The sequence below is a fragment of the Capricornis sumatraensis genome, chromosome 6, assembly GCF_032405125.1.
Source record: "Capricornis sumatraensis isolate serow.1 chromosome 6, serow.2, whole genome shotgun sequence".
NCBI classification, from domain to species: domain Eukaryota; kingdom Metazoa; phylum Chordata; class Mammalia; order Artiodactyla; family Bovidae; genus Capricornis; species Capricornis sumatraensis.
This window is the reverse complement of record NC_091074.1, coordinates 8,966,778-8,979,388: the sequence shown is the minus strand read 5'-3', so window position 1 is coordinate 8,979,388 and position 12,611 is coordinate 8,966,778. Positions and strand designations below refer to the sequence as shown.

The 12,611-nt window shown below is 43.1% G+C and overlaps 1 pseudogene; it reads left to right on the top strand.

The window, feature by feature from the left end:
- Positions 1 to 9,598: 9,598 nt before the first annotated feature.
- The window catches only part of LOC138081230 (probable ATP-dependent RNA helicase DDX60), a 90,022-nt pseudogene continuing 87,009 nt past the window's right edge, over positions 9,599 to 12,611 (top strand).

Genomic DNA, 12,611 nt, shown 5'->3' with positions numbered 1-12,611 from the left:
TGGACAACGAATGCAGTAGCAATCTCCTCCCCTCCCCCTTCTCCCCCATTCTCGCCTCTTCCTCCTCCATTTTAAGATAAGCGGATGCTAACCCTATGACCCAAGCTTCATCTCAGCGTTTTAACAGATTTTATTATTGTGTTAAATTATTCAGGAGGCACCACGTGTGTTTTCTGTCTGCATCAGACTGCACCTAGGCTGCTGCTGCTGCTGCTGCTAAGTCGCTTCAGTCGTGTCCGACTCTGTGCGACCCCATAGACGGCAGCCCACCAGGCTCCCCCGTCCCTGGGATTCTCCAGGCATGAACACTGCAGTGGGTTGCCATTGCCTTCTCCTGCACCTAGGCAATAACTTGCAAATCCTGGCTTCATTTTAAAACCCACCTAAAGTGTGTGCTAGGACATGCACACTCGTACTAATATTTTTCTCTTATTAACACATTACCAAGAAGATGCACATCCTTGCAGTTTTTAGGAAGAGAAGAGAAGAGAATGCAGTCTAGTGAGCATTCACTGTACACAATGACAAGAAGAACCATAACGTATTACTGATAAATTAGTGGCTCATCGTTTTTCATTGTTGTGGAGTCATTCACAAAGGAATGAAAATACATTTCCCCTTCCTCTTTCTGGAAAGTATAGCCAAGTTTTATGATCTTTAAGGTGCCTTGGTCACAGGAGACAATTCAGACCTTTTTGCAGAAATGAAAAGTTAAAAGTTGCAGGTGTGAAAACCATCAAAGCAACTGAAGTTGGTGTGTAGGATGGGAACAGTATTGTTGGTGTATCTGCAGGGAGGTGGGGGCTGAGGCTTCTGGGGAAGATGCCTTCTCAGACCCTGGAGGGACAGAGGGGTGGCAGGTTCTGTGATGGCCCAGGAGGCTGATGAGAGCACCGTGGCCTGGCAGCAGAGTGGCAGGGGTGGGCTCCTCCGCCTACCGATGGACTCGGGGCGGACAGTACGTCTCACCATGAATCTCACGTGGATGTGCTGTTTCTCAGCCCAGAGGGAGCCCTGGCCCACATGTCCCTGGAGTGCCGGGTTCCCAAAGGCCTGGAAGCCATAAGACTGTAAGAAGAATAAAGAAATAAAAAGATAGCTTGTGGTCCTGAGAAGCATCAAAGATAGATATGATTTTATTCAAAAAGACAAAATGACTTTTCCTGAATAACGTGAGCATGGAGCAAACCATGCTTGTTTAGCAGGTATTGTAAGAATCGGGACACAAAAGTTCTTTTCCTTAGAAGAGACTCTTGACCAAGGCTCGTAAGTTATCGTGGGAAGGTCTGGGGATGTTAAGGATGCGACCTGTGTGTACAGTCATGCCATGTGAGGTCCACTTTTATTTACTGTCAGAGCCATTTCTGTGAGCACTAAGTCTGGGGTGGGGTCATGACCCCTCCCCAGGTCTCACTTAGTTCATCTTCCAAGTGGCTTCTTCTCTGGGGGACAGTCCCTGCTCTTTCCGAGGCCTGCACTGAGCGGCCCGCCCTCTGTCCATGTGTTCTCAGGGAAGCCTCCGGCTGTGGCTGAGCGCCTGCTTCCCTCCAGGTGTGTGGCCTGTGTCCTCGTGACGTCAGCCTGCTGTCTGTGTCCCTGCCCCAGGTGTACCCCACCTGCCTAGGGCAGGCTAGCTTCACCACCTACCCGCCCTGTTCTCCTCACAGGTGACCCAGTGGGCCTGCTCCCCCTTGATCAGCCTGGACTAGTGCTACTTTCTAATGACTTATTGAGGAAATTAATGTCTTAGAACAATAAATATATATCACCTCACACTGTTTCTGTGTGTGAGGAATGCTGTCCAGTCTGAGCCTGCTGACCCCTAGGTCGGGGTATCATGAATTGACATCCAGGTGTTACACGTGGCTCCTTTCTTCTGAAAGCAGGACTGGGCTCTGGAATCTGCCTCCAAGGGTGTCACTCATGTGCATATTTCTTTGCACAGGTGTATAAACTTCCATTTAGATTATAAGGACCCTGGTTTTTCAGACAAACACTAGGCGAAGGTAATCAAAGCTTTTGTGATGGAAGGGATGTGAAAAGGACCTGCCCCTTCATTCTTCTTTGATGTTTTCTCACCCTGGGGGCCCAGAAAGCTCTGAAAACCCTCTGGTTTTCCAGGAGCTGATCCCCTTCCCCTCTTTCTGAATATTTTCCTTCCCCTTCACTCGCGATATGGTCTGCCAGCAAACAGGGATCATGGGACAGCACATAAAATAGTAAACTGAGAAATCAGGAATCAGATAAAATTAGAGGCATAGAATGCTTGCAGAGTTGTTCTGATGATCACTTGTTGGCCCGTTTGGCCATCCTGGGAACAGATATCCTTCAAACCATGGACAGGCTTCCTACGTCTTCCTCCTCCCATGTATGTGGCTTGGACACAGGTCACAGGATCAGGTGTGACCTAGAGCCTTGTTTGTTTAAACAGGTTATGTCCATCTGTGTGTGTGTGCTCAGTCGCTCAGTCGTATCCGACTCTTTTGTGACCCCCGTGGACTGTAGCCCACCAGGCTCCTCCGACCATGGGATTTTCCAGGCAAGAACATTGGAGTGGGGTGCCATTACCTTCTCCAGGGGATCTCCCTGATCCAGGGATCAAACTTGCGTCTCTTGAGTCTCCTGCATTGGCAGGTGGACTCCTTACCACTGAGCCACCTGAGAAGCCTTGTGTCCATCTGTACATAGCAGTAAACTTCAGATTTGTCCCTCATGAGTTATACTTTAGGAACTGTGATTAAATCTGCTGCATTTGTGTAGCCTAAGCCTGCAGGTCGTCTTTTGATCACAGGCTTCTGTTACTTGGGATGTTTACCAGTTTGTGTATGTGCACAAAAATGACTAGAGGAAAGTACCTTTATCACAGTAGTCATCAAAGGAGGGTTGACATTTCTGAGAATAGATTCTATAGTGCGTATTTTAAATGGATATTGTGGCCCAGTTAGGAATTATGATCTTCAGCAGAAATAATCTCATTTTCAGCTTGACTCTTAGGGCCCAACTGTAGAGAAGTTTTATTCTTCAGGGCTTAAAAACCAGTGACATTAATTTCAAAGTGGTGTTTATTGGATTTAAGCAAAATACATTTAACATTTTTTAGAAAGAATAACATGGGTATCTTTGAATAATGAGAAAAGTACAGATTGTGTTTAGAATAGTGATATAAATTTTGAAAAAAAATTAGTAAATAGAAATTGTCTATTGAAAGAAGACTATGGCATGGACAACTGAGTTTTATCCAAGTTATAGAGGTTGGCTTAATTAACACCTGAAGATTTAATTAATTCTCCATATTGATAAGTCAAAAGAGAAAAGTATATGGCCATTACCATAGGTTATTAATGAGCCTTTAGACAAAATTTAACATCCACTCTTACTTAAAACAGAGAAGGCGACGGCATCCCACTCCAGTACTCTTGCCTGGAAAATCCCATGGATGGAAAAGCCTGGTAGGCTACAGTCCGTGGGGTTGCGAAGAGTCAGACACAACTGAACGACCTCACTTTCACTTTTCATTTTCATGCATTGGAGAAGGAAATGGCAACCCACTCCAGTGTTCTTGCCTGGAGAATCCCAGGGATGGCGGAGCCTGGTGGGCTGTTGTCTATGGGGTCGCACAGAGTCAGACACGACTGAAGCGACTTAGCAGTAGCAGCTTAGTTAAAAAAATCCCTCAGTGGGATGGGGAGAGGAGGGTTCCCCTGTCATATGGTGCATTAATTATATTGAAGGGTATGTGTATGTGGTCCAGCCTTGTGTATACACAGATTCATTTACACGCACCTAAGATGCATCGCATAGTGACACAGGGAACACCAAGCACAAAATGCATGCCTTAACCTGTTCTAAAGGAAAGAGGAGGCAGAGTAAGGGAATAAATGGAGTGTTATGGGAAGAACTGATTTTGTAATATAAAAAATCCTCCATAAAAAATTCTACAAATGTTGTACAACCTCAATTAAAATAGTATTTTGTGTGTGTGGAACTGGGAAAACTGATGTGAGTTTATCCAGAGGAATTATTGTGGCAAAATATGCAGGAAGATTGTAAGAAAGGGGACAGGGCTGGAGAGGAGCTCTTTGAGAGCAATGACATGCGCACCAGCTCCTAGTAGATGAGAAATAGGGGTGGGATGATGGCTTGAATGGGATGACATCTTACTCTTGTATAGGAAGAACATTTCCCTGAAATGGCTGCACATAGTCAATGACTACATCTGCTTCTTTTTCTTGTCCAGTTCCACTGCCTGGCGCTCATTACAGTTTAAGGACTGATACCCACTTCACTTCCTGCGGCAGAAAGCAAGCTCGTTAGGCTCACACAAATTGAACAGAAAAAGGGATGTGGGGTGAATGAATAAGTAAGCAGTTACAGAACTATATTCAGGACAGGATTAGGATAAGAATAGTGTACACTTTGGTGTGTGTAACATCATCGTTATATATTATATAGATATGTACACAAATATACCGCTATATATCGATGTCTGTTATTTCTCTCTTTCTGGCACATAACTGACACATTTTTAAGTTTTCCTGGAGGGTGACAGTGGTCAGCCTGGGAGCAAGTGCTCTCAGATCGTGTGAGCAGACCTGGGCAGGACATGACCCCAAGGTGGCCTTGCAGTGTTACTTCTAAAAATGGCATCAGACATTATCTTGACTATGATTGTTGTTTCTCTTTATTCTTTGCCTAATTAATTGTAGTAATTTTTAACATGTACTTTCTAATATACCAAGACGTGAGATGGAAAAACTGTCCCAAATATTTTGTTAAGGGCAACAAGCACATTCCATCCTTGTTATTCTCTGTGGACGGTTAAATTAAAGAAAACTTTCAACTCCTTTTTTCCTATACTTGGCATTTGTGTGCATTCATTACATGAACCATCAAAAAAAAAAAAAAAAAAAAGACAAGTTAACCATACAATGAGCTAAAGCCATTTTAATTTTTTTACATCCTTTCTTGCCTGGTGAACCTACAAGAGAGTAAAAAATTTTGAAGTCATTTAGGTATAAAATATAGAGTAATCAAGAAATTCTGAATTCAGTATGTTTCAATTCAGAGAGTTAAAAATAAACTTCACTGATGTTAGTATCTTAAACCAGAGTCCCTCTTCTATGGGGCAGGCCTGCTTGCTGATTTGCCGCTGTTTAATCTGAGCAAATGGCAGATTAAATGACTCTGCATCTGCGACCAGTCCTCTTCGCCTGGCCGACATCAAAATGGCACGTCCTTTGACCCACTTCATCCCAGGTCTGCTCCAAGGACATAATCTCAACTATAGCAAGAGCTGTATGCAAAATACATTCAATTCCACGTTGCTTATGGTAGCAGGAAGCTGAAGCAACTCAAATACAGTTTGTGGAACAGCTTAGCAAAGTCAGGGAGTTTTGAAGTGGCCACAAAAAGTGACTTTTTTGAAGTATTTACATTAGGTAGGAAAAAGGAAAACAGGAAAGAAACCAACAGTTTTCACAGTTTGAATATAACTTAATTAAAACAATCTTTGCATGGCTGAAAGTTCTAATGGTTTACATTGAAATGCTTCACTATTTTCTACAAATGTAAAGACTTCCCCAAACTGTATGAGGCTCTCTGATTGTTGTTGTTGTTGTTGTTAGAGGGGAAGGCAGATCTGCCAGGATAATTCAATGTCTAATTGTGGCTTTGAGACTTCACAGCCTCCTCCCAGCTGACAGCCTCTGCTTCTCCTAGAGTTCTTGTTTTCTCTGCCTTGGGGAGACGTGGGGTGGGGAGCATCAGACTTGCCTGGGGAGCATTTGCTGCAACAAGCGGGGACGTGGGGACAGCTGCCCACAGCTTCAGGGGCAGCTCCCCATGAAGCCTGCCCTGGACCATGTGGCCGGGACTCCCTGGGGAAAGCAGACAGGAAGGAAGAATGTGTCAGAGGGGGAACGCGGCTGTCGGAGCAGAGAACGATTTGAACGCTGAAAAAGGCCAGCGTGGGGGCCAGTTGCTGTCCACAGAAACCCTGGATCCGCCCTGGCCCGCCGCAGCTGGACTCGCTCTTTGCTCAGCGCCTGCTATTCTGGGAAGGAATCTGCAGGGAGCTGGCGGGTCTTCAGCCCCGAGGTTTCCTCTGATGGACTGACGAGCAGGTGTTGGAGAAGCCTGTGTCAGAAATGTCACACACCCGGGGGCTCATGTTACTCCTATCACTGGGACTGTAGTTTAGCTAGAAGGTGTAGTTTCTTATCAAGGAGTCTTCCTGCTGGAGGAAAGTGGAGGAGATTATTTACAACACTTTCAGGCAATTGCTTGTCCATAGACACAGCCTATGCTAGGGTCAATACCATGTTTATCTCCAATTTATCGATCGAAAATTGTACCCATGATTGTACAGCCGATACATACATGAATGTAATCCAGAATGACCTTCTCGAAGAAAGGATGTTGACAGTTTAATCTTAAAAAATATTAAACTCCCTTGGGTTAATTTGATCTCACCAGCAACTTGTCAGAAAAGCATTACAACAGTGATCCTGTCGGTATTAAAAGGAAAAAAGCATATGTAAAGTGTCAGATGGTCAAACACCTCAGGTGTATAATTTGTTATGCTATTTTTATATTGTTTTGTTTCTTGATTTTTCAAGAAAATTTATCCAAAGCAAAAGAAACATGTATATGAATTATTCAGATTTTCAGTAAAAATAAGGAAATTTAAATAAGGCCAACATGTCCAATATAGTTCCCACCATGTGCAGAGTGATCACTGACATCCTTCTGTGGGGTCTGGGGTCTGCCTCCTCACTTTACTTTGGTGGCTCCCCTTGTCCACGGCCACCTTGATCTTTGGTTCAGCCACACAGGTGTCTCTGCTGTCCCTGGATGGTCTCACTGCCCCAGTGCCGGGCTGCCCTTCAGCCAGACACAGCGGCTCCCGGGGAGGAGAATACGCTGGATCCTTCCCTCCTTCACAGCTTCAGTCAGAAGTCATGCTCTTGGCAGAGTTCCCTATCCAGCAGTCTACAATTTATCCTCCTTTCTCCTTCAGCACCTTACATCCCTTCATGCCTGTGTTTTTTGTCTCTTGTAGTTTCTCTTAATCTAACACAATGCTCTTCTTGCTTCTCTTGTTATTAGTTATATTCCCCACTAGAACAGAAGCTCTGAAGAAGGGGTTCTGTGTTTTGTTTGCTTTTCCATCAACCATGTATAACAAGCGCCTGGGACATAGTCTTTAGATTGTCAATAATGCCTGCAAAGGAATGCCTGGAAAATATGAGGTTTGGGTGCAATTGGCCTGATGCTGCTGTTGCCACTCAATCAAATTATCCACTTTTCACATGCTTGTTCTTGTTGTTCAGTCACTAAGTTGAGCCCAACTGTTTGCAACTCTTTGAGACCTGATGGACTACAGCCCATCAGGTTCCTCTGTCCTTTACTGTCTCCTGGAGTTTGCTCAAAATCATGTCCATTGAGTTGGTGATGCTATCTAACCATCTCATCCTGTATCACCTGCTTCTCCTCTTGCCTTCAGTCATTCCCAGCATCAGAGTCTTTTCTAATGAGTCAGCTCTTCCCATCAGGTGGTCGAAGTATTGGAGCTTCAGCTTTGGCATCAGTCCTTTCAATGAATATTTGGAGTTGATTTCCTTTAGGGTTGGCTGGTTTGATGTCCTTGCTGTCCAAGGGACTCTCAAGAGTCTTCTCCAGCAACAAAGTTTGAAAGCATCAATTCTTTGGTGCTCAGCCTTCTTTATGGTCCAACTCTCACATCCATGCATGACTACTGGAAAAACCATGGCTTTGATTAAACAGACCTATGTCAGCAAAATGATGTCTGCTTTTTAGCATGCTGTCTAGTTTTGTCATAGCTTTCCTTCCAAGGAGCAAGCATCCTTTAATATTGTGGCCCAGTCACCATCCGCAGTGATTTTGGAGCTCAAGAAAATAAAATCTGTCACTGTTTCCATTTTTTTGTCATCTATTTGCCTTGAAGTGATGGGACCCGACGGCATGATCTTCGTTTTTTGAATGTTGAGTTTTAAGCCAACCTTTTGACTCTCCTCTTTCACTCTCATCAAGAGGCTCTTAAGTTCCTCTTTGCTTTCTGCCATTAGAGTGGTATCATCTGTATATCTGAGGTTGTTGATATTTCTCCAGGCAATCCTTATTCCAGCTTGTGAGTTATCCAGCTGAGCATTTCACATCTTGTACTCTGTGTATAATTTAAATAAGCAGGGTGACAATATACAGCCTTGACGTACTTCTTTCCCAGTTTTGTTCCACATGCTATGTAACTCTAAATTAGATATTGAACTTTGGAGTTATTGGATCATTTTTAGTAAAAATAATTTAATGATTAAATGTTGGTGTTTAGTTGCTCAGTCGTGTCCGACTCTTTGTGACCCCATGGACTATGGCCCACCAGGCTCCTCTGTCCATGGGATTTCCCAGGCAAGAATACTGGAGTGGGTTGCCATTTCCATCTCCAGGGGATCTTCCTGACCCAGGGATGGAAGCTGTGTCTCCTGCATTGGCAGGTGGATTTCTTTACCACTGAGTCACCTGGGAAGCCACAATGATTAAACAGAAACCTGCTGAAAAAACAAAAAAGAAAAAACCACAAACCACAAACAAAAAGACCCCAAGGCACTAAGACCTGCATCTGCCTCACAGTTCAGGGAAGGACCCCCAATCTAGCGCCCCATTCATGGTTCCTGAAGAGAATGATAATAATATAAGAACAACAACAACAATAATAATACGTGCATCCTATTGCTTTGTCCTTGGCCTCTTTACAAGAACTGATTCATTTACTCGTTTGACACCTCCGTGAGTTGGGCCATATTGTCTGGATGGATTTCACAGATGAGAATCTGAGGCCAATTCCCTACCTCATCTGCTATCCTTGGAGCTAATGCGTAGGGGAGCTGGTATGAGACAGATCATCTGAATCAGAATACTCATTTGTCACTGTGAAGCTATGGTGTTTGGGAGCACTAAAAAGAGATGAAATATGAACAGGCAGATCTAATCTGAAAGCTATGAAGTATGGTTAATGGATTTTAAACCGGGGAGTTGCATAATTAGGCTTACACGTGGGAGGAAGTACTTGGGCAGACAAATGCAGAGCTCGTTCCCATCAACGGAACGGGTGATACAAAAGGAACGTAGAATTCAGCTCTGTGTGATCCAGAGGCCACTGTGGGCTGAGAGGTTCCTTCCCTGGGTTGGGAAGATCCCCTGGAGAAGGAAATGGCAACCCACTCCAGCATTCTTGCCTGGAGAATCATGGGCAGGGGAGCTTGGCGGGCTACAGTCCATGGTATCACAGAGTCTGACACACTGAGGGACTGAGCATGCACACAGAGATGTAATAAGAAGAGCAGATTTGGAAGGGAATAATGTAGCTGAAGTCAAGGGAGAAGAGACCCTTTCAAAGAAGAAATGCCATGAAAATCTCAGACATTGACAACAGGTCAGTAACTCAAGAACTAAACAGGGCTGTTTGGATTTGGCCGTCCATAGCTTGTCGCTGGTGGTGTTTGGCAGAGGAGCCCTATGCAGATTCAGTCTAAGGTTAGGTCAGCTCAACCGCCTTCAGGAGTTTGAAAGGGAAGGAGTAGAGATGGAGCGTGTACACCCTGTAAGTTCCCACAGGGAAAGAGAGGAAGTGAAGTGGGGTGCGGGCTCATTCTCACAGGTGTTTCAAAGATGGAAGTGGATTGGTTATTTTAATGGAGTTGATGGTAAATGTTAGTTGTACTGAATTCTTATTGTCGTAACAAATTCCAACTAACTTACTGGATTAAAACACACAAATTTGTTTTCTTTCAATTCTGAAAATCAGAAGTCTAAAGTCAAGGTGTTAGCAGGGCTGTGTTACATCAGGGGGTTTAGGGGGATCTGTTTCCTTGTCTTTTCCAGCTTGTAGAGGTTCCTCAATACCTGTCATGTGCCCACCCCCATCTCTAAGCCAGTAGCATGGCACTTCTCTCCTCTCTAACCTGCCTGAGATCATATTGGGCCTCTTGGATAATCCAGGATAATCTCCCATCTCAAAGTCCTTAAATGAATGAATGACATATGCAAGTTCTTTTGGCCGTCTAAGGTAATATTCACAGGTCCTGCAGATTAGGGCATGGACTTCATTCACTGGGGGCCATTTATTTGTCTACTACAGTCTACTCTCTGCCCAGAAAAACTCATGTCTGTTTCACATGAAAAATATAGTCACCCCATCCCAAAGTCCCCCAAAGCCTCAACCCATGATGGTATCACCTCAAGTCCAAACTTTCATTTAAATCTTATCAGCTCAGCACATCCAAATATCATCAGCCAAATTATTTAAATCAGGTATGGGTGAGGCTGCTGCATATGAACCATTCTCAGTCTTTGATTCTCACTCCTTTCCATCAAAGTAGCGTGGAGCTAGAAGGCAGGTTATCTGTGCCCAAGATGGAACATTGTGACAGGGTCAGGGTATCAGTTATGAACATCCCTGTTCAGAAAAGAAGAAAATGAAAAAAAAGAAGTTACTGGTTGGTCCCAAGAAATTAAAATTTCTAGCAAACAATCCTCTGTGGCTCTGGGCTCTGCCTTCTGGCCTTGAGGTTCTGCCCTTGGGGTCATCCTTCCTTTTTCTTGAAAGGTATCGCACATCCTGAGGCTGGACTGTGGCTTTTTTCTCAGCAAACTTTAGAGAATTATTGTATTAGTTGTAGGTTTGTTGTGTCCTTGGGAGCAAGTGAATTCAGGCTCATTTTAAACCCTCCCTCTGTCACTCTTTACTGTCTTTATGGGACAGATTACAAGGGAGTACTGATTCTTCAGCTGTCAGGCTCAAAACCTTCAAGCAAGCTACTTTTGAGCTGTGTGTCATTTGTCATATTTATGATTGATTTAAATTTTTTGTGTAATTATTTGATTAGTATCCATCTTAGCCACCAGATTGTTTATTCCATGAAGTTTGTTACCATTAGTGTTTTGGCTCATTCTCTTTGTTGTTGTAAGTATAAGTGCATTTTTTATTTTTCTTTTTTTTTCCCAAGAGTGCTGTTTACATAAAATATCGTCTATTTAGAGGTGACAAAATAAAACACATTAGCCACATTTAGTAAATATTCTATTCTAAGGTCAAAATAGCAACCACAATGGGGTAGTTTTCAGTCTTTGACATTTATAGTTTATAAAACCACAATATCATGAGATACTCAGATTAAACAGTATTAAAAATAATTGGATTGCCCTCTCTTCTTTCCCTAACAATAAGTAAATTATGTGTTTATTTGGAAAGTATTGATGGTTCACAATAATCCTCTTTTTAAAGTTAGCATATCATGCAGTATTTTTCAGGAAAATGACAAAATTAATATTGAGTGAAATAGCAAAAGCTAGGTAAGTACTTTGAAACAAAAAATAACGTGCTGTGAAATTTTCTGCTCTGTGTCTCCGTGTATCTATAAAGTGATAAACACATAAATGATCATTCAGCATACTTACTTAGAGCAATTTGGTGATGGTGGGAAAGCATTATTTTCCCTATGGCTGTCAACAGGTGTCATTACCAGATGGTTTCCAAAATGAATCAGATTTCTGATGTTTTGCATGCGTATATATTACATATGTTTGTATCCAGAATAATGGCCTTAGAATCAGATTTTAAGTTTAGATCCTGGCTCTGCCTTTTAGCACTGGACATATTACTTTGTCCCAGTGAGCCCAGTTTTTCTTGTTATGAAATAGTAATTGCAATTTGTCTTTATGTAGGATAGTTGTAATGCTGAAATGAGGTTATTTTTGAAATTCATAGCAGACTGCCTGCTGTGATAAGTACTCATCAAAGATGACTTCCCTGCTAGTCCAGTGGTTGAGAATCCACCTTCCAATGCTGGAGACCCTAGTTCGATCCCCAGTCAAATATTCATTGGAAGGACTGATGCTGAAGCTCCAATACTCTGGCTACCTGATGTGAAGAACTGACTCATTGGAAAAGACCTTGATGCTGGGAAAGATTGAAGGCAGGAAGAGAATGGGACAACAGAGGATGAGATGGTCAGCTGCTGTCACCAACTTGATGGACATGAGTTTGAGCAAGCTCAGGGAGTTGGTGATGAACAGTGAAGCTGGGATGCTGCAGTGCATGGGGTTGCAAAGAGTTGGACACTACTGAGCAACTGAACTGAACTGACTCAACAAAGAGTAGCTGTTGATATAACTACAACACCAATGATGCTGATAATAAAAAAAAATAGCAACATATCCTTGTAGAAAATATAGTCATAAATCAGTAACATTTATTTTAACTGGTTGATTTTTATTTTATATATCCCACTTTACTAAAAGATTTTGTTGAATCTAACTTTTGTGATTGATGGAGACTCCTTGCTTGTCACATGCTTACATGAGAAGTCATTCAACAGGGACAGTAGCTTCTTCTACCTGGTAGAATGATGTCTCGCAGATTTTATGAGACATGAAGGACAGTTTGCATAGTTCTCAGATAGTCTTAATGAACTAGCCAGGACTTCAGGTGTCATGCTGAAGAGGAGTGGTGAGAGGGGTAACCTTTCTCTGTCGCTGATCTCAGTGGGGAAGCTTTGCGTTTCTTGTGCATGCTAAGTTGCTTCAGTCGTGTCCAG